This window comes from Schistocerca americana, chromosome 3 (assembly GCF_021461395.2).
Source record: "Schistocerca americana isolate TAMUIC-IGC-003095 chromosome 3, iqSchAmer2.1, whole genome shotgun sequence".
Classification (NCBI taxonomy): Eukaryota; Metazoa; Arthropoda; class Insecta; order Orthoptera; family Acrididae; genus Schistocerca; species Schistocerca americana.
Genome location: NC_060121.1, coordinates 146,762,913 through 146,785,271, shown reverse-complemented (window position 1 = coordinate 146,785,271; position 22,359 = coordinate 146,762,913). Strand labels below are relative to the sequence as shown.

General features: G+C 46.6%; 1 protein-coding gene across 5 annotated transcripts in view; it reads right to left on the bottom strand.

Annotated features, from left to right (window-relative positions):
* LOC124607516 (tyrosine-protein phosphatase Lar-like) overlaps positions 1-22,359 on the bottom strand; it is a 545,267-nt gene that overhangs the window by 309,250 nt on the left and 213,658 nt on the right. The gene's annotated exons all lie outside the window — the stretch shown is intronic.

The window sequence follows — 22,359 nt, the reverse complement described above, 5'->3', positions numbered from 1 at the left end:
GCAAGACAACAACCATCTGCATGAACAGTTCGACGACGTTTGCAGCAGCATGGACTATCAGCTCGGTTACCCTCGACGCTGCATCACAGACAGGAGCGCCTGCGATGGTGTACTCAACGACGAACCTGGATGCACGAATGGCAAAACGTCATTTTTTCGGATGAATCCAGGATCTCTTTACAGCATCATGATGGTCGAATCCGTGTTTGGCGACATCGCGGTGAACGCACATTGGAAGTGTGTATTCGTCATCGCCATACTGGCATATCACCCTGCGTGATGGTATGGGGTGGCATTGGTTACACGTTTCGGTCACCTCTTGTTCGCATTGACGGCACTTTGAACAGTGGACGTTACATTTCAGATGTGTTACGACCCGTGGTCTACCCTTCATTCGATCCCCGCGAAACCCTACATTTCAGCAGGATAATGCACGACTGCATGTTGCAGGTCCTGTACGGGTCTTTGTGGATACAGAAAATGTTCGACTGCTGCCCTGGCCAGCACATTCTCCAGATCTCTCACCAATTGAAAACGTCTGGTCAATGGTGGCCGAGCAACTGGCTCGTCACAATACGCCAGTCACTACCCTTGATGAACTGTGGTATCGTGTTGAAGCTGCATGGGCAGCTGCACCTGTACACGCCATCCAAGCTCTGTTTGAGTCAATGCCCAGGCGTATCAAGGCCGTTATTACGGCCAGAGGTGGTTGTTCTGGGTACTGATTTCTCAGGATCTATGCAGCCAAATTGCGTGAAAATGTAATCACATGTCAGTTCTAGTATAATATATTTGTCCAATGACTCATCTGCATTTCTTCTTGGTGTAGCAATTTTAATGGCTAGTAGTGTACTTTGAAAATAATTTACAATCAAATCGTTTCAGAAAATTTCATTTTTCTCCTCAACCGGTAATTACCCCCAGGTTGGGAAGCATTGCATTACAGTACGCTCGTCACGCGTCTTACGCGACAGCTGCTGCGCGCCTAGGAGTGAAACATTGCTAGAGCAGCGGCGCCTGCTGGTGTTTCGCCTGCTGTGACTGCGAAACACGGGGCGCGAGGGCAGAGCCAGGCCGCGCAACACGCGCAGGGGGGGGGGGGGGCGGAAAAAAAAATAGGGCGAGAAAGAGGAGCTGGCGAGGGAAAGAGAAGCCCGAAGGGGGCAGTGTGAAGCCGGCGGCGGCGGACCTATAAGCAAGGGGGACTGGTCCGGGGCGCAGCGCGGCGAGGTGGGGGTGGGGGTGGGACGGCTCGCCTGGGCCGATATTGGATTGCGCAGCTAATGCAATGTACGTCCTGCTCGCAGCCAGCCAGAGATTCGATTCCGGCCTCAGCCGGCGCGGCCGCAGCCCCGGCCGTGACTTGCCTGCCTCCCCAGCGGCCGTCCGTGCCGTGTCTGCCTGTCTGCAAGACTTCATGTCACCATCTTCCCTGTCCTGCTTACAGGTGGCACCATTCTGTCCTCTCGACCCATTTTTTTACGACCTTCCGCACCTCACTGCACAACAATGCGATGTGCTCGCAGACTGCACAACAACGCGATGTGCTCGCACGAGACGGCACTGTATTCTTCTTGGCCTTATTCCGCATCTTCACAGGGTTCGTATGTTAATACTGATTTGCCAATGTTGGGCGCGGCCACATTGAGGCAATATAATACTCGCAAAGCGACGCAGAAGCAAAAAGTGGTTCAAATGGCTCTGAGCACTACGGGACTTAACTTCTGAGGTCATCAGTCCCCTAGAACGTAGAACTATTTAAACCTAACTAACCTAAGGATATCACAACATCCATGCTCGAGGCAGGATTCGAACCTGCGGTTGTAGCAGTCGCGCGGTTCCCGACTGTTGCGCCTAGAACTGCTCGGCCACTCCGGCCGGCCGACGCGGAAGCAACTCGCTTCGGTGGAGTGCATAGAAAGTACAGGAAAGCGGGCGAAATGACACAAAATTTGTTTCTGTGAAAACGGTCATACAGAGAGGTGACAAAAGTCGTGCAGTATCTCCTAATATCGTGTCGGATCTCCTTTCGGCCTGCTTAGTGCAGCAGCCCGACATAGCACGGCCTCAGCAAGTCGACGGAAGTTCCCCTTGTAATGATACTTCAATTACGTAACCATTACGGCACCTCACCTCAACCTCTCGATACCAGCAATATCCTACTGTGTTTCTGTAAAATAGTTAACAATTTCTGTGAAAACATTTAGATTTGATTTCATTAATGTCGAAGTACTTCGATTCGTCGATATGTATATATTGCAAAGATTATTCTTATGTGTATTCTTTCTTTGGTCACTATGATCTTTGACGTACTTGTAACTCTGAGTTTTGGGCGCGTAAGCGGTTATTACAGAGTCAAGTTTTGGTCGTCATGTTAAAAAGACGCAAATTGTAGTCAGTTTATGAAATGTGAACTTTAACAGTGAGGAAGATATTTTCAAGTATGTTTTATATTGTGAACTGATGTTTTGGAACGAGTTACGTAACAGTGCAACAGAAGTAATAAAAAAGAAGTGTAAGTTAAATTCGGAGTGCTAATTACTATTTTACATCACCATTGTCCTAACTTGCAAAAGTTTAATCTTCAAGAATGGTTTATGAAACACATCTATAAAACTTTTGAATATCGCGGAATAACACCGAGGCCTCTTTGCATCCGAGCTTGGAATCATCACTACCTAGATTTTCGACGATTGAGCCATGAGTTCACAACGAGACCAGCGTGGGAAACACGACGAGATGAGTGCCTAGTTTATCCATTATTTCAAGAAATGACTTTATTAACTGTGTTCTAATGACACCTGCCACATAATATAACTTTGCTGTTGCCCGAAAATGCAATATTTAGCAGCGTGAGCAACACTACAATCATAATTAATTTTTGACCTTTGTTGTGGGAGGGTTGTTAGACCCTACAGAAATACTGAACCATGCTGTCTCTAAAGTCGTCCATAATTGCGAAAGTGTTGCCCGATGCAGGATTTTGTGCACGAACTGACCTCTCTATTATGTCCCATAAATGTTCGATACAATAGACGTCGTGCGATCTACGTGGCCAAATCATTCCCTCGAAATGTCCAGAATGTTCTTCAAACCAATTGCGAACAACTGTGGCCCGGTCGTGTGCGCATTGCCACGGGTATATGAACTCCATGAATGGCTGCTAATGGTCTGCAAGTAGCTGAAGATAACCATTTCTAGACAGTGATCGGTTCGGTTGGACCGGAGGACCCAGTGTATTGCATGTAAACACAGTCCACAACATTATGGAGCCACCACCAGCTTGCACAGTGCCTTGGTGACAACTTGGGTCTACGGTTGGTTGGTTTAGGGGTTTGATGGGGGCTAAATATCGAGGTCATTACTCCCCAGTTCCAAACAGACATACTTGTAAAAGGCCTATACAGTAAAAGCGTAACCTCTGCACCCAAAGGGGGGGGAACACCAAGGGGTACAGAGCTAAAATGAACACCGCAGTAACACAAAATAGAGGACACTTAAAAGGAGCAGAGCAAATAGTTGACTAGAGTAGAACAGACTACAGTGGTTGATGGATCAAGTAAAAGGTCAACCACTCAACTACAAACAAAGAACCTCCAGCTGAAAAGCGTTGATAGAGGTACCAACACAACTTGTTGCCATTTAAGACACTAATTTGGTATCCACGTCACAATTAAAAGTCGCTGGAGTGAGTGTAGCCTGAGAAATCATGCGAGAGCGCCCACACTAGAGTGAGTGATAAAACCCAGCTGCACGGATAAAACGTAAAACCGAGTCAGCTATAGAGGCATCGTCACCTAGAATTAAAGGAAGTGCAGCTGGTAAATTAAAGGACTGCCGCAAGGGGGCTAAAAGGGGGCAGTCCATCAGAAGATGGACCACTGCCAGCCCTGCATCACAGCGACACTTGGGTGGGTTCTCACGACGAAGGAGATAGCTGTGGGTCAACCGCGTATGTCCAATTCGGAGACGGCAGAGAACAACAGAGTCCCTACGCGTGCCCCTCAAGGATGAGTTCCATACGGCCGTGGATGACTTGGCCATGCGGAGCTTATTTGGCGTGTTCAAGACAGACTATTCAGAGGTCCAGACATCACGAACCTTGCGCTGTAGGGCTGACCGGAGGTCTCTTTCCACGAGACCAAGCTCCAGGGGTGGCGAAGTGGTGGCCTGCTTGGCCAACCGATCGACACGTTCGTTTCCTGGAATGCCGATGTGGCCCGGGGTCCACACAAACGTCGCTGAACGACCACATTCGGCGAGAGCAAAAACAGCATCTTGAATACGACGTACCAAAACGTCCCGAGAAAAACACTGGTCGAGTGCTTGCAATCCACTCAGGGAGTCATTGCATATGACAAATGACTCCACAGAGCAGGAGGAAAGGTGAGCGAGTGCACGATAAAAAGCAACCAGCACCGCTGTGAAAAAACTGCTCCCACAAGGCAGGGAATGCTGCTCAATGTAGTCGCCGTGGACAAAGCAAACCCAGTGCGTCCATCGACCAAGAACCATCGGTGTAGACTACATCTGCATCACGAAACGAGGCAAGTAGAGCGAGGAATTGTTGACGAAGACTGACAGGTGGAACGGATGGGTCTATGGCTTCGTGGGTCTTTGCCACATTCGCCCCCAACCATCAGTTCTCAAATCGGGGCTCATTTGAGCAGTAGCTGAAGATAACCATTTCTAACCAATGATCGGTTCAGTTGGTCCGGAGGACCCGGTGTATTCCATGTAAACACAGCCCACAACATTACGGAGCCACCACCAGCTTGCACAGTGCCTTGCTGACAACTTGGGTCTATGGCTTCGTGGGTCTGTGCCACATTCGCCCCCAACCATCAGTTCTCAAATCGGGGCTCATCAGAGCAGGTCGTGGTTTTCCAGTTTCCTAGGGCCCAACCGATATGGTCACGAGACCCACGAGAGGCGCTGCATGCGATGTCGTGCAATTACCAAAGGCACTCGGGTCGATCGTCTGCTGCCACAGCCCATTAACGCCAAATTTCACCGCACTGTCCTAACGGATACGTACGTCGTCCCACATTCATTTCTGCAGTTATTTGACGCAGCGTTGCTTGTCTGGTAGCACTGACACCTCTACGCAAATACCGTTGCTCTCGGTCGTTAACTGAAGGGTGTCGGCTACTGCGGTGTCCGTGGTGAGAGGCAACGCCTGAAATTTGGTATTCTCGGCACAGCCTTGACGCTGTGGATCTCGTAATACTGAATTCCTCAAATATTTCCGAAATGGAATGTCCGATGCGTCCGGCTCCAAGTACCACTCTGCGTTCAGATTCTGTTAATTCCCGTTTTACGGCCACAAGCACGTCGGAAACCATTTCACGTGTATCACCTGGGTACAAACTAGAGCTCCGTCAATGAACTGCTCTTGTACATCTTGTGTACGCGAAACTACCGCCATCTGCATACGTGCATATCGCTGCCCGTGACTTTTGTCACTACGATGTAAATGTAAAATATAATGAGTTAACGAGATAAATGAATCTCATGTTACGCTTATGACGTGTTCAGTACGACCAGTATTACGTCTACCCACTTCGTCAACACGAACTCCTATGAGCTGAATTACTCGCCGACACATATCTTTGGATATCTGGCTGGACGTCTCAGTCACCAGCACTTCCAGTTCCGTCGCTGTACGAGGATATTTAGCGCAAATCTTTTCCTTTAGAAATTCCCAAAGAGGAAAATCACACGGATTCAAGTCAGTACTGTTCGGGAGACTTTTGTCCACACGCGAAACTGTTAGGAAACCTATCTGAAACGACATTTCCGTTGAAAGTTTCATGTAGGAATTCTAAGACACCAACTATGTGTGCTTTGGCTCCATGCTGCATGAACCAAGAGTTTACAATTGAAACCCTTTTCCAAGAAGCTGAGGAACAAAGTTATTACGCAGCATGTTTACACAACGTTCACTGTTCTCTTTGTTTTCTAAAAGCCGGCCTGTGTGGCCGAGCGGTTCTAGGCGCTTCAGTCTGGACCCGCGCGACCGCTACGGTCGCAGGTTCGAATCCTGCCTCGGGCATGGATGTGTGTGATGTCAATAGCTTAGTTAGGTTTAAGTAGTTCTAAGTTCTAGGGGACTGATAACCTCAGATGTTAAGTCCCATAGTGCTCAGGGCCATTTGAACCATTTGTTTTCTAAAAACAATAGCCCTATTACCTCATGATTTGAGATAGCGGCCCATACAGTAATTCTTGGAGCGTGATGCACATTTTCCTGAAGCATGCTTGGATTCTCGGAAGCCCAAAAGAGCACATTCTGTTTATTAAGGACAGGATGATAGGACATCTGCTAAGACATGAGGGAATAACTTCCATGGTACTAGAGGGAGCTGTAGAGGGCAAAAACTGAGAGATTGGAATACGTCAAGCAAATAATTGAGGACGTAGGTTGCAAGTGCTACTCTGAGATGAAGAGGTTAGCACAGGAAAGGAATTCGTGGCGGGCCGCATCAAACCAGCCAGTAGACTGATGACAAAAAAAAAAAGGACTCCATCAAGGTAAAAATGTGCCACATTTGAAAATCAACAGAATCACTGAACAGTACGCCTTGATTCACAGTACATTCAGCGAATGTCATTGTTCGATGTTTTTTGTTCGCCGTTATTTTAGGCAACACTGTCATTTTGTACGGATGAGTTTTAAAATTCGCTGTGTCGCTGTATTCCTCGATGATTTGCCGCACCTCCTCAATAACGCAGTTCCGACAGCTCGATGATCGGTGGAGAACGAACACAGCAGGCCGCTCGCGCTTCCTCGCAAGTACTGAACCATGACTATTAAATGTTTTCCAAATCTACACATTGTTTTAAATGAGGGCGACTATCTAGTTTTAAAAAGTGCACGAAACCGTATGTGTGAAAACACCACACTTTCCGATTCACGAAAAAAATAACGGAGTTTTAACGCGCTGTTCGTCACTCTCTCTGTCATCCATCTAAGAACGATGCATAAACAGTGCACTCCGAAAGAAAAGAAAGTAATCTGCACAAGATACTCTCACTTCTGCCAAACGCATAACAACAACTGATAACCTAAATAATTAATGCCAAAACAAATATTGGATCGTTTCGTGCGCCATCCTGTGAATGAACCAACTTCACTGGTTCACAATAGACGACAGCGATGCAATACGGACACGTATCTCTCACATAACCCTGCACAATGAGAAGTTCTGGTTGCTCCACCCAACTTGTTTCGTACGATACACGACGTAGGAAATTTTATATATGAATATATGAAGATGGTATCTGTTCTTTCGGACATCTTCATATACTTCAGGCTAACCGGCCATTGACCTTCTTCAATTGGTGAGAGATCTGGAGAATGTGCTGGCCAGGGCAGCAGTCGAACATTTTCTGTATCCAGAAAGGCCCGTACAGGACCTGCAACAAGCGGTCGTGCATTATCCTGCTGAAATGTAGTGTTCCGCAGGGATCGAATGAAGGGTAGAGCCACGGGTCGTAACACATCTGAAATGTAACGTCCACTGTTCAAAGTGCCGTCAATGCGAACAAGAGGTGACCGAGACGTGTAACCAATGGCACCCCATACCATCACGCCGGGTGATACGCCAGCATGGCAATGACGAATACACGCTTCCAATGTGCGTTCGTGCACCCAGGTTCGTCGTTGAGTACACCATCGCACGCGCTCCTGCCTGTGATGCAGCGTCAAGGGTAACCGCAGCCACGGTCTCCGAGCTGATAGTCCATGCTGCTGCAAACGTCGTCGAACTGTTCGTGCAGATGGTTGTTGTCCTACAAACGTCCCCATCTGTTGACTCAGGGATGGAGCTGTGGCTGCACGATCCGTTGCAGCCATGCTCATAAGATGCCTGTCGTCTCGACTGCTAGTGATACGAGGCCGTTGGGATCCAGCACGGCTTTTCGTATTACCGTCCAGAACCCACCGATTCCATATTGTGCTAACAGTCACTGGATCTCGACCAACGCGTGTCGCGATACGACAAACCGCAATCGCGATAGGCTACAATCCGACCTTTATCAAAGTCGGAAACGTGATGGTACGCATTTCTCCTCCTTACACGAGGCATCACAACAACGTTTCACCAGGCAACGCCGGTCAACTGCTGTTTGTGTATGAGAAATAGGTTGGAAACTTTCCTCATGTCAGCACGTTGTAGGTGTCGCCACCGGCGCCAACCTTGTGTGAATGCTCTGAAAAGCTAATCATTTGCATATCACAGCATCTTCTTTCTGTCGGTTAAATTTCGCGTCCTTAGCACATCATCTTCGTGTAGTAGCAATTTTAATGGCGAGTAGATTAGTAATAACAAATAAGCAAAATTTATGATCAACGAAAGGTTTCAGCTGCCCTTCTTACCACTTTCGTTATCCAGTCACGAGTTCTTATTCTCGGTAAATCATCGGTGCGAAAAAAAAATATTTAAGAGAGAATAGGAGTGGCCCAATATGCTCTCAGTAGAAGGCACTTGTAAAAGTGTCAGGAAACTCGGTCCATATTATAGCACGACGACGCACTGAGTCATACATCCAGACGTCTTTATGGATATCACATGCAGGTCCTCAACTGCAACACTCAATGGATGAATCACTGCCAGTGTCTTTTTACGCCGAAGGGGAGCAAAGATACTGGCGTGGAGTTCCTGATCACCAGACTCAGCGCCAACATCCCGTATTAAATTCCAAAACTCTTCACAAGTCTCATGCAGTGAGGGGACGTGTCAGTGTCGATGGGATTCGTCTGTCGAATGTGGATGTTAAGCTCGGAGGCCCCATTGGTGCTATTCGAGAGGAGTAACGCTTCGTGCCGGCACCAAATTTCACCCACACATCCACATTACACTATACCGCACACAATGTCACCCGCACTTCTCCGATACACTTCAGCACACAACCCCACACTCCTCGAAGTAAAGGCGGCACTGTGCGCGAAGGAGACGAGAAAGCTTTTAGTGAGGCGCCCGAGCCTGCCCTTAGGGCTCTGCCAGCTAACCATGCCATACGGCTTTACTTCTTTATTGTCAGCGACTACCGCCATGATCTACGACACAGCTGTATCCCTAAGACAAACTTTGGAGATGGCAAAGAACCGAAGCATATTCTCTTCGCCGCGACTCCTTACACGACTGAAGTCACCGAACTGTGCCTCCAGCACAAAAACTTCATTTATATCTACATCTGCGAGATTACTCTGTTATTCACAATAAAGTGCCTGGCAGAGGGTTCAATTAACCACTTTCAAGCTCTCTCTCTACCGTTCAACTCTCGAACGGTGCGCGGGAAATACGAGCACTTAAAATTTTTCTGTGCGAGCACCGATTTTTTTTATTTTATCGTGATGATCATTTCTCCCTGTGTAGATGGGTGCCAACAGAATGATTTCGCAATCAGAGGAGAAAACTGGTGATTGAAATTTCATGAGAGATTTCCGCCGCAACGAAAAACGCCTTTTTTTTAATGATTGCCACTCAAATTCACGTATCATGTCTGTGACACTATCTCCCCTATTTCGCGATAGTACAAAACGAACTGCCCTTCTTTGAACTTTTTCGATATCATCCGTCAGTCCCGCCTGATGCGGATCCCACACCGCACAGCAATACTCCAGAATAGGGCGGCCAAGCGTGGTGTAAGCAGTCTCTTTAGTAGACCTGTTGCACCTTCTAAGCGATCTGCCAATGAATTGCAGTTTTTGGTTTGCTCTACCGACAATATTATCTATGTGATCGTTCCAATTCAGGATATTTGTAATTATATTCCCTAAGTATTTACAGCCTTCAGATCGAAATTTAGCTGATTTCTTTTAGTACTCATGAGAATAACTTCACACTTTTCTTTATTCAGGGCCAATTGCCACTTTTCGCTCCATACAGATATCTTATCTAAATCATTTTGCAAGTCGTTTTGATCATCTGATGACTCTACAAGACGGTAAATGACAGCATCATCTGCAAACAATCTAAGACGGCTACTCAGATTGTCTCCTATGTCGTTAATATACACTCCTGGAAATTGAAATAAGAACACCGTGAATTCATTGTCCCAGGAAGGGGAAACTTTATTGACACATTCCTGGGGTCAGATACATCACATGATCACACTGACAGAACCACAGGCACATAGACACAGGCAACAGAGCATGCACAATGTCGGCACTAGTACAGTGTATATCCACCTTTCGCAGCAATGCAGGCTGCTATTCTCCCATGGAGACGATCCTAGAGATGCTGGATGTAGTCCTGTGGAACGGCTTGCCATGCCATTTCCACCTGGCGCCTCAGTTGGACCAGCGTTCGTGCTGGACGTGCAGACCGCGTGAGACGACGCTTCATCCAGTCCCAAACATGCTCAATGGGGGACAGATCCGGAGTTGTTGCTGGCCAGGGTAGTTGACTTACACCTTCTAGAGCACGTTGGGTGGCACGGGATACATGCGGACGTGCATTGTCCTGTTGGAACAGCAAGTTCCCTTGCCGGTCTAGGAATGGTAGAACGATGGGTTCGATGACGGTTTGGATGTACCGTGCACTATTCAGTGTCCCCTCGACGATCACCAGTGGTGTACGGCCAGTGTAGGAGATCGCTCCCCACACCATGATGCCGGGTGTTGGCCCTGTGTGCCTCGGTCGTATGCAGTCCTGATTGTGGCGCTCACCTGCACGGCGCCAAACACGCATACGACCATCATTGGCACCAAGGCAGAAGCGACTCTCATCGCTGAAGACGACACGTCTCCATTCGTCCCTCCATTCACGCCTGTCGCGACACCACTGGAGGCGGGCTGCACGATGTTGGGGCGTGAGCGGAAGACGGCCTAACGGTGTGCGGGACCGTAGCCCAGCTTCATGGAGACGGTTGCGAATGGTCCTCGCCGATACCCCAGGAGCAACAGTGTCCCTAATTTGCTGGGAAGTGGCGGTGCGGTCCCCTACGGCACTGCGTAGGATCCTACGGCCTTGGCGTGCATCCGTGCGTCGCTGCGGTCCGGTCCCAGGTCGACGGGCACGTGCACCTTCCGCCGACCACTGGCGACAACATCGATGTACTGTGGAGACCTCACGCCCCCACGTATTGAGCAATTCGGTGGTACGTCCACCCGGCCTCCCGCATGCCCACTATACGCCCTCGCTCAAAGTCCGTCAACTGCACATACGGTTCACGTCCACGCTGTCACGGCATGCTTCCAGTGTTAAAGACTGCGATGGAGCTCAGTATGCCACGGCAAACTGGCTGACACTGACGGCGGCGGTGCACAAATGCTGCGCAGCTAGCGCCATTCGACGGCCAACACCGCGGTTCCTGGTGTGTCCGCTGTGCCGTGCGTGTGATCATTGCTTGTACAGCCCTCTCGCAGTGTCCGGAGCAAGTATGGTGGGTCTGACGCACCGGTGTCAATGTGTTCTTTTTTCCATTTCCAGGAGTGTAGATCAGGAACACTTCCTTGGGGAACGCTGGATATTACTTCTGTTTTACTCGATTACTTTCCGTCTATTACTACGAACTGTGACCTTTCTGACAGGAAATCACAGATCATTCGTACAACTGGGGCGATATTCCATAGGCACGCAGTTTGGTTAAAAGACACTTGTCAGGAACGGTGTCGAAAGACTTCTGGAAATCTAAAAATACAGAACCAATTTGACATCCCCTGTCTATAGCATTCATTACTTTATGAGTATAAAGAGCTAGTTGTGTTTAGCAAGAACGATATTTTTTGAATCCGTGCTGACTAGTTATCAACAAATCGTTTTCTTCGAGGTAATTCATATTGTTGGAACACAGTATACGTTCCTAAACCCTACTGCAAATCGACGTTAATGGTATGGGCCTGTAATTCAGCGGTTTACTCCTATTTCCCTTTTTGGGTATTGGTTTGGCCAGAACAATTTTCCAGTCTTTAGGTATCTTTCTGTGAGCGAACGGTTGTATACAATTGCTAAATATGGAGCTTTTGTATCAGCATACTCTGAGAGGATCCTGACTGGTATGAAATCTGGACCGGAGGCCTTGCTTTTATTAATTGATTTGAGCTGCTTTGCTATACCGAGGATATCTACTTCTCTGTTTCTCATCGTGGCAGTTGTTCTTGATTGGAATTCAGTAATATTCCTTCTCGCTGGTTTGTGAAGCAAGTGAGAGCGTATTTGTGCACAGTGATATAATGCCTCTGCTTGCATGGAAGCTAGGGCACTGGTAACAAAGACGATAACATAAGTATTTTTCTCGACTACGATTGTTTGGTGCTACCGCAGATCATTACGACGACACTTCACTTCCCTGCTGTTCGCATTTTTATATTTTTCAATATTTCGTGCTATCAGAAAGGATATGTTTACGCAGCAAAACCTTCGAAGTGGTAGTGTTAACATCCTTTCAGTACTGTAGCTGAATATGGCAAATTTTATAGGAATTCGATGTTTTCAGATAGAAAACTGCAGAAGCCAAAAGAGGTGTGACATCTCAAACCGCGGCGAAGCCTGTGCTGTCAGTCAGTAAGCCCGGGGGTGGCAGGTGGTACCGCGCGAGGCTCTCAGGCAGGTCCCATAAAACTCGGTTTACACGGCGCTCCAACTAGGACGAGCCCCGCATCCCACTCTGTGCACTCTACTGTACTGTATGTGGCCCGTAAACTGGCCAATGAGCGCGCAAACCCTTTTGCGCCTGCGTTCTTATTGGCCAGTTTAAGTGCCAGATGCAGCTATACGACGTCTGGATGAACCATCACTCGCTACTGCGCTATGTAAAACCCGTTAAGCAGCATCATTCCATAAAGGGTGAGACAGGTCCTTCTGCATTCCTCCAACATAGACAGGTCCTCTGGTTGTCAATTAATCCATTTCGTCCTGTACTCTTTCGCTAAATGCCGCATCATTATGAAATAACTTGAGTAATTACTCCATTAACAGGGTGACACTGAAAAACGGGAACATTTCCCCAAACCAATAAAACTAGAAGTGATGAAGGGAAGAAATTGCATTCATAGGAATTAAAGACTTACAGCTTTGCCATTTACGAAACAGTGATGGCATTATCATTTTTTTAAAATTACGTCCTTTAGATGGCGTCCTCCTGTACGAATGCAGTCGGGAAATCTGCTGCTGAGATTCCTCATTGACCGCTGCAGCATCTCAGTCCCATAGAAGTTAGAACTACTTAAACCTAACTAACGTAAGGACATCACATTCATCCATGCCCGAGGCAGGATTCGAACATGCGACCGTAGCTGTCGCGCGGGGTCAGACTGTAGCGCCCAGAACCGCTCGGCCACCCCGGCCGGCGCATCCCGAATTCTCTGTTTTAACTCGTCCAGGGTTTTTGGTTGAGTCGTGTGGAATTTGCTCTTGTGGTAGCCCCACAAGGAAAAATCACAAACGGATAAATCTGGCGATCTAGGGGGCCAGGGAATGTTATCGAATCGTGAGATCACACGGTTGCCAAAGAATTCTCGCACGTATGTCATTGATTGGCGGGCAGTGTGTGATGTCGCTCCGTCCTGTTGAAACCAAGCTTCTTAAACGTTTGGAAAGTTGTTCAATGCAGGTGTAACGAAAGTTCGTAACATCTCCACGTAACGATTGTGTTCCCCTGTTCATTTATGAAAAAATACGGTCCGATAATTTCATGTGATGAAACACCACACCACATCGTCACTTTACTAGCGCGTGAAGTGCACTCATGAACGTCATTAGGATTTGTGTTTGCCCAGTAACGGTAGTTCTGTTTATTCACATAACCTCCGAGATGAAAATGTGCCTCATCTGCAATCCACGACTTGTTTAGAAATTTATCGTCATTGTTTATTTTAGTTATCACTTGTCGACAGCATCCGAGTCGTAACCGCTAATCATTGTCCTTCAATTGTTGCACCACCTGTAGTTTATATGGATGAAATTTTAAATCAAGATGAAGAATTCTGCGAACACTCTCCGGGGACATTCCAACCACTGCTGCTTGTCCACAAATTCAACGCCGTGGGCTCCATTAAGAGAGACTCGCGTACAACTTCAATGTTCGCTGGAGAACGCACACTTCATGGTCGTCGTGTTGGTTTCTTCTTGAGGGCAGATCCAGTCTCTTCAAAGTTATTAATCCAACTTTTCATCACGTGACTCTGAAGCCTTTCCCGGCGTAATAATTGATAATATTCTTCTTGGGTGTGCAGCCGGATCATAACGTCATCTTGACAGAATATTTCAGCGGTCTTCAGGTGAGAGTGCTGGTACACGATCTCGTCGGAATTGACTTCTCAGCGCAAGCGGCGGCCCCTATATAGGCCGCAGAAGACCCACAACGCGTGCGCGAGAAGGTGCCGTAACCACCCTCTAGCGAAAGTAAATATACAGCGCCCCAGTGGTTGAAACAGGAGAAATCGAGATATGGCTATCAAAATTAATCATCATTCCGATGATCGAAACACAGACCGTTGTTTGATAACGCGGGGTTTCAAGTCTTACTTAAAAGGTAACCCTTGTCTCTATTAATAGGATTATCAGATAATCGCATCTCTATGGATTCTTTTAAAAGACAGCCCCAATAGTGAGACGCAGGGGCGCCCATTTGCGTCTCGTCATACAGCATTCTATGTCCCTCGGTGAGACAGTGCATATAGAGAGACAGAAGCATATAGAGAGTCGTTCTTCCCTCGCTCTGTTTGCAAGTGGAAAAGGAAAGGAAATGTCCAGTAGTGGTACAGATTCATTGCACTGATTGCAAAATGTTACGGGTCAGAAGCACCGCTAGAAGTCAACCTCTTGGTACCGAATGGTGCTTCTAACCGGTTATATATTGCTATCAGCGCAGCGAATATCAGAGGATGCGAGCGAAACTACTCAAAGCAAGTAATAACGTGAGCTGCGGCTGTTTATATGAACACGAACTTCAACGGTCGCTATGTCGGCAGGCAATGCTTGGGTTTCCATTCTATGTAAGCGGCCGTTTACACGTTCCCTTTAGAACTTAACCAGAGTCCATGGCGTTGCGCAGACTGCTACCACATGTTACACGGAACCGAAGCCAAGTCTGTCTGTGTGTGAAAGCGCATACGTCGCTCCACGAATGTTACCGAGAGAAGTCGAACCTCAGGTCAGTCGACTCTAAAATGCGGAAAATGTGGAATTGTTCTGTGCTTTGTAGCAAAAAGGAACGGTTCAAATACATTTCAAGTGCAACAGTGCAAATTTATCTAGTTTCGCAGACACAGGAAAAAAACTGTAGTATTTTTATTGTAGCTCCCAACCGCCTTTTGTAGGCAGAGATAATGTATTTTGATACAACGTACGGAAAAATGGTTCGCGTAACCATATGCATCTAATTTAAGTAACTTAATGGGAGAAAGAAATACAGTAGAAGAACAATGGGTAGCTTTGACGGATGAAGTAGTGAAGGCAGCAGAGGATCAACTAGGTAAAAAGACGAGGGCTAGTAGAAATCCTTGGGTAACAGAACAGATAATGAATTTAATTGATGAAAGGTTATAAAAATGCAGTAAATGAAGCAGGAAAAAAGGAATACAAACGTCTCAAAAATGAGATCGAGAGGAGGTGCAAAATGGCTCAGCAGGGATGGCTAGAGGACAAATGTAAGGATGTAGAGGCTTATCTCACTATGGGTAAGATAGATACTGCCTACAGGAAAATTAGAGAGGCCTTTGAGGAAAAGAGAACCACTTGTATGAACATCAAGAGCTCAGATGGAAACCGAGTTCTAAGCAAAGAAGGGAAAGTAGAAACGTGGAAGGAGTATATAGGGGGTCTATACAAGGGCGGTGCACTCGAGGACAATATTATGGAAATGGAGGAGGATTTAGATGGAGATGAAATGGGAGATATAATACTGCGTGAAGAGTTTGACAAAGCACTGAAATACCTGAGTCGAAACAAGGCCCCGGGAGTAGACAACATTCCATTAGAACTACTGACAGCCTTGGGAGAGCCAGTCCTGACAAAACTCTACCATATGGTGAGTAAGATGTATGAGACAGGCGAAATACCCTCAGACTTCAAGAAGAATATAACAATTCCAATCCCAAAGAAAGCAGGTGTTGACAGATGTGAAAATCACCGAACTATCAGTTAGTAAGTCACGGCTGCAAAATACTGACGCGAATTCAATACAGACAAATGCAAAAACTGGTAGAAGTCGACCTTGGGGAAGATCAGTTACGATTCCGTAGAAACATTAGAACACGTGAGGCAATAATGACCCTACGACTTATGTTAGAAAATAGATTAAGGAAAGGCAAACCTACGTTTCTAGCATTTGTAGACCGAGAGAAAACTTTTGACAATGCTGACTGGAATACTCTCTTTCAAATTCTAAAGGTGGCAGGGGTAAAATACAGGGAGCGAAAGGCTATTTACAATTTGTACAGAAACCAGATGGCAGTTACAAGAGTAGAGGGGCATGAAAGGGAAGCAGTGATTGGGGAGGGAGTGAGACAGGGTTGTAGCCTCTCCCCGATGCTATTCAATCTGTATATTGAGCAAGCAGTAAAGGAAACAAAAGAAAAATTCGGAGTAGGTATTAAAATCCATGGAGAAGAAATAAAAGAGGTTCGCCGATGACACTGTAATTCTGTCAGAGACAGCAAAGGACTTGGAAGAGCAGTTGAACGGAATGGACAGTGTCTTGAAAGGAGGATATAAGATGAACATCAACAAAAGCAAAACGAGGATAATGAAATGTAGTCGAATTAAGTCGGATGATGCTGAGGGAATTAGATTAGGAAATGAGACACTTAAAATAGTAAAGGAGTTTTGCTATGAAGAAGAGAAATTTGTGAACATCGAGTATTAATTTAAGTGTCAGGAAGTCGTTTCTTAAAGTATTTGTATGGAGCGTAGCCACGTATGGAAGTGAAACATGGACGATAAATAGCTTGGACAAGAAGAAAATAGAAGCTTTCGAAATGTGGTGCTACACAAGAATGCTGAAGATTAGATGGGTAAATCACATAACTAATGAGGAGGTATTGAATAGAATTGGGGAGAAGAGGAGTTTGTGGCACAACTTGACAAGAAGAAGGGATCGGTTGATAGGACATGTTCTGAGGCATTAAGGGATCACAAATTTAGCCTTGGAGGGCAGCGTGGAGGGTAAAAATCGTAGAGAGAGACCAAGAGATGAATACATTAAGCAGATACACGAGGATGTAGGCTGCAGTAGGTATTGGGAGATGAAGGCGCTTGCACAGGATAGAGTAGCATGGAGAGCTGCATCAAACCAGTCTCAGGACTGAAGACCACAAGAACACAACAACAACAACAACAATACTTTTTCTTCACAATATACCTGTGTTTGGCAAATAAATGGATGGGGAACGTGTAAATGAGCACTTAGACAAGAAACGAGAAATTAGGACTCATAGAGAGGCATATAGACAGTCGTCATTTCCTCACGCTGTTTGGAAGTGGAATAGGAAAGGCAAGTCCTTATTAATTTGGGAGATCGTTGCCTGATATCGTTCGTGGTAGGCAGAGAAGGTGTTGTCTGTTTTCGGCACTCCCATTGAAAAGTGTTGCGAGAGTGGGAAGGGAGGGAGAGAGCTGGTGACGGTGTGTCGTAGGAGGATAAGCCGGCCGTCGGCGGCGCGGACCTGGGGACTCGCCATTAGGAGCGGGCCGTAATCGAGGACATGCGAATCGATTCGGCGCGCGCCCCACTTGCCGGCTGGCTTCTATTAATATCGCGGGCTGCACGCGAATGCCTTCCCGGCGGAACACAGCCGCCCGGCCGCCGACTCCCCGCCTGCACCCCGCGCCGGCTTGATCGCGAATTCCAGATACGGCCGGCACGGAAAGTCGCCGCCGCACCGCCAGATATTCGAGCGGCAGTCGGATGTGAGGCGGGCGTCGCGAGACCCACACCCACCTGCGTGATTAACTGCGCGGCGACGTGGCGGTGCGCCATGACAAATACCCGTACTCTCGGGAAATACACTACTGGCCATTACAATTGCTACACCAAGAAGAAATGCAGATGACAAACGGGTATTCATTGGTCACATACATTATACTACAACTGACATGTGATTACATTTTCACGCAATTTGGCTGCATAGATCCTGAGAAATCAGTACCCAGAACAACCACCTCTGGCCGTAATAACGGCCTTGATACGCCTGGGCATTGAGTCAAACAGAGCTTGAACGGCGTGTACAGGTACAGTTGCCTGTACAGCTTCAACTCGATACCACAGTTCATCAAGAATAGTGACTGGCGTATTGTGACGAGCCAGTTGCTCGCCCACCACTGACCAGACGTTTTCAATTGGTGAGAGATCTGGAGAATGTGCTGGCCAGGGCAGCAGTCGAACATTTTCTGTATCCAGAAAGACCCGTACAGGACCTGCAACATGCGGTCGTGCATTATCCTGCTGAAATGTAGCGTTTCGCAGGGATCGAATGAGGGGTAGAACCACGAGTCGTAACACATCTGAAATGTAACGACCACTATTTCAAAGTGCCGTCAATGCGAACAAGAGGTGACTGAGATGTGTAACCAATGGCACGCCATACCACCACATCGGGCGATACGTCAGTATGGTGATGACGAATGCACGCTTCCAATGTGCGTTCACCGCGACGATCCGTAACAGCCATGCGGATAAGATGCCTGTCATCACTGCTAGTGATACGAGGCCGTTGGGATCCAGCACGGCGTTCCGTATTACCCTCCTGAACCCACCGATTTCATACTCTGCTAACAGTCATTGCATCTCGACCAACGCGAGTAGCAATGTCGCGATAAGATAAACGGCAATCGCGATAGGCTACAGTCCGATCTTTATCAAAGTCGGAAACGTGATGGTACGCATTTCTCCTCCTTACACGAGGCATCACAAATACGTTTCACCAGGCAACGCCGGTCAACTGCTGTTTGTGTATGAGAAATCGGTTGGAAACTTTCCTCATGTCAGCACGTTGTAGGTGTCGCCAGCGGCGCCAACCTTGTGTGAATGCTCTGAAAAACTAATCATTTGCATATCACAGCATCTTCTTCCTGTCGATTAAATTTCGGGTCTGTAGCACGTCATATTCGTCGTGTAGCAATTTTAATGGCTAGTAGCGTATTTCTTCACTCTTCACTCACAATGGACTGCATGTCAAGCATTGTGAATGATTAGTCTGACGATTTTTAATTTGTTGCCCCTTGTGGAGTAAACATAGTTCCAAATTAGCAGCCAGAATGCCGAGGAGGACGGTCGCAAGACACTCGACTCTCACCGGTGGATGAGCGAGTCGGACACAGCAGGATCCGACAATGTTCAACGGCCTTTCAATAACAGTTCTCGGAAATCACTGTCCCTCCTTTCAATCGTCGTATGAAGGTCGAAATGGCAGATAGACAACCGATCGGGGAACTGTGAACCAATCCCCAGAGAAATGATATTTGCACTACCTGAAACAGACAAGTTTTTATGGTTTCTTATGGCGGAAAGATGTTAACCTAAATGTGCAATACGACTGACGTCAAAGCGGCAGGCCTCTCCTGTCCCAATTCTACGAAGAAGGTCCGCTGTGGACGGCTTCGATGCCTTGGATTACGCTTCTCAAGTCTACTAACGTTCCTGGAATTAAATCGTTCTTCAGCCTTGACAAAATCTCTCACTGATACGGGGTGGTCCATTCATAGTGACCGGGCCAAATATCTCACGAAATAAGCATGAAACGAAAAAACTACAAAGAACGAAACTCGTCTAGCTTGAAGGGGGAAACCAGATGGCGCTTCCAAACGGATATCAACTGCGTTTTTTTTTAAATAGGAACCCCCATTTTTTATTACATATTCGTGTGGTACGTAAAGAAATATGAATGTTTTCGCTGGACCACTTTTTTCGCTTTCTGATAGATGGCGTTGTAATAGTCACAAGCGTATAAGTACGTGGTATCACGTAACATTCCGCCAGTGCAGACGGTATTTGCTTTGTGATACATTACCCGTGATACGATGGACAGTTTACCGATTGCGGAAAACGTCGATATCGTGTTGACGTATGCCTATTGTGATGAAAATGCCCAACGGGCGTGTGCTGTGTATGCTGCTCGGTATCCTGGGCGACATCATCCAACTGTCCGGACCGTACGCCGGACAGTTACTTTATTTAAGGAAACAGGATGTGTTCAGCCACATGTGAAACGTCAACCACGACCTGCAACAAATGATGAAGCCCAAGTAGGTGTTTTAGCTGCTGTCGTGGCTAATCCGCACATCAGTAGCAGACAAATTGCGCGAGAATCGGGAATCTCAAAAACTTCTTTGATGAGTGTGCTACATCAACATGGATTGCACACGTACCATATTTCTATGCACCCGGAATTGCATGGCGACGACTTTGAACGTCGTGTACAGTTCAGACACTGGGCACAAGAGAAATTACGGAACAATGACAGATTTTTTGCACGCGTTCTATTTAGCGACGAAGCGTCATTCAGCAACAGCGATAACGTAAACCGGCATACTGTGCACTATTGGGCAACGGAAAATCCACGATGGCTGCTACAAGTGGAACATCAGCAAACTTGGCGGATTAATTTATGGTGCGGCATTATGGGAGGAAGGATAATTGGCCCCCATTTTATCGATGGCAATCTAAATGGTGTAATGTATGCCGATTTCCTACGTAATGATCTACCGATGTTACTACAAGATGTTTCACTGCATGACAGAATGGCGATGTACTACCAACATGATGGATGTCCGGCACACAGCTTGCGTACGGTTGAAGCGGTATTGAATAGCATATTTCATGACAGGTGGATTGGTCGTCGAAGCACCATACCATGGCCCGCACGTTCACTGGATCTGATGTCCCCCGATTTCTTTCTGTGGGAAAAGTTGAAGGATGTTTGCTATCGTGATCCCCCGACAACGCCTGACATCATGCGTAAGCGCATTGTCAATGCATGTACTAACATCACGGAAGGCGAACTACTCGCTGTTGATAGGAATGTCGTTCCACATATTGCCAAATGCATTGAGGTAGACGGATATCATTTTGAGCATTTATTGCATTAATGTGGTACTTACAGGTATTAACACTTTCACAGCATGCGTTCTCAGAAATGATAAGTTCACAAAGGTACTGTATCACATTGGAACAACCGAAATAAAATGTTCAAATGTACCTACGTTCTGTATTTTAATTTAAAAAACCTACCTGTTACCAACTGTTCGTCTAAAATTGGGAGCCATTTGTTTTTTGACTATTACAGCGCCATCTATCAGAAAGCGAAAAAAGTGGTCCAACTAAAACATACATATTTCTTTGCATAATACACGAATATGTAATAAAAATGGGGGTCCTTATTTAAAAAAAAAAAACGCAGTTGATATCCTTTTGACCTATGGCAGCGCCATCTAGCGGGCCAACCACAGCGCCATCTGGTTTCCCCCTTCAAGTTAGACGAGTTTCGTTTTTTGTAGTTTTTTCGTTTTACGCTTATTTTGTGAGATATATGGCCCGGTCACGATCAATGGACCACCCTGTATAAGTGAGAGATGCTGTTAGTGGTGTGACCAGCTTGAGAAACTCTTGTCTGCAGATTCCCCCTTTACAACGAAATCGCAAAGGTGACATGATGCCTATTTCAAGCCAAACTGGTGATGTCTGAAACTACTTGGACAGAAACTGTTGTTTCTTTGGGCATCAATGCCTCCCAGCAGTAGGCACCAGTTTTAAGGATAATCTTATTCTTACTACACTATAACGCTGTGAACAACGGTAGAACAGGTTCATAACGTTTTCCATACTGTCGTCAGTTAAGTGTACTTAGACTGTTGAATCAGTGTGAAACGAAAATACTCGTCACACTTTTCCCATAGTAATCACGGTAATTGGCTACCCCCTGCTAGTTTCATCGATTGCAGTTGAAAAATTCGCTACATAGCCTCTGCTTCTCCTAAATGTGTCTTCGCGCAAATGTAAAATACGACGAACAGCAGCCCGTTTAAGAACACAGGAAGGAGAAACTGTAAAAACGAGGTCAGAAAAGTTAGTAAGGATGTGGGAATGTTGGTGGAGGGCCAACAGGCCGAAGTCACACTGACACACAACCTACCCACTGACTGTGCCACGAAAAAACATCAGTGTTGTCTTCGTATCATTTCAGCAAAAATTAGCAGCAACAGTTTTGCTTAAGCTGCATGGCTTCAGTTATCCAAGAAATGACAAGTCGACTATTCACCTTCCTTAACACAATCCTCAATGCTCGTTCCATTTCATGCCGCTTTGCAGCATTTTGCCCAGATATTTAAACGACGTGATTGTTTCAAGCAGGACATTATTAATGTTGTACCCTAACATTACGGGTTTGTTCTTCCTACTCATCCGCATCAACTT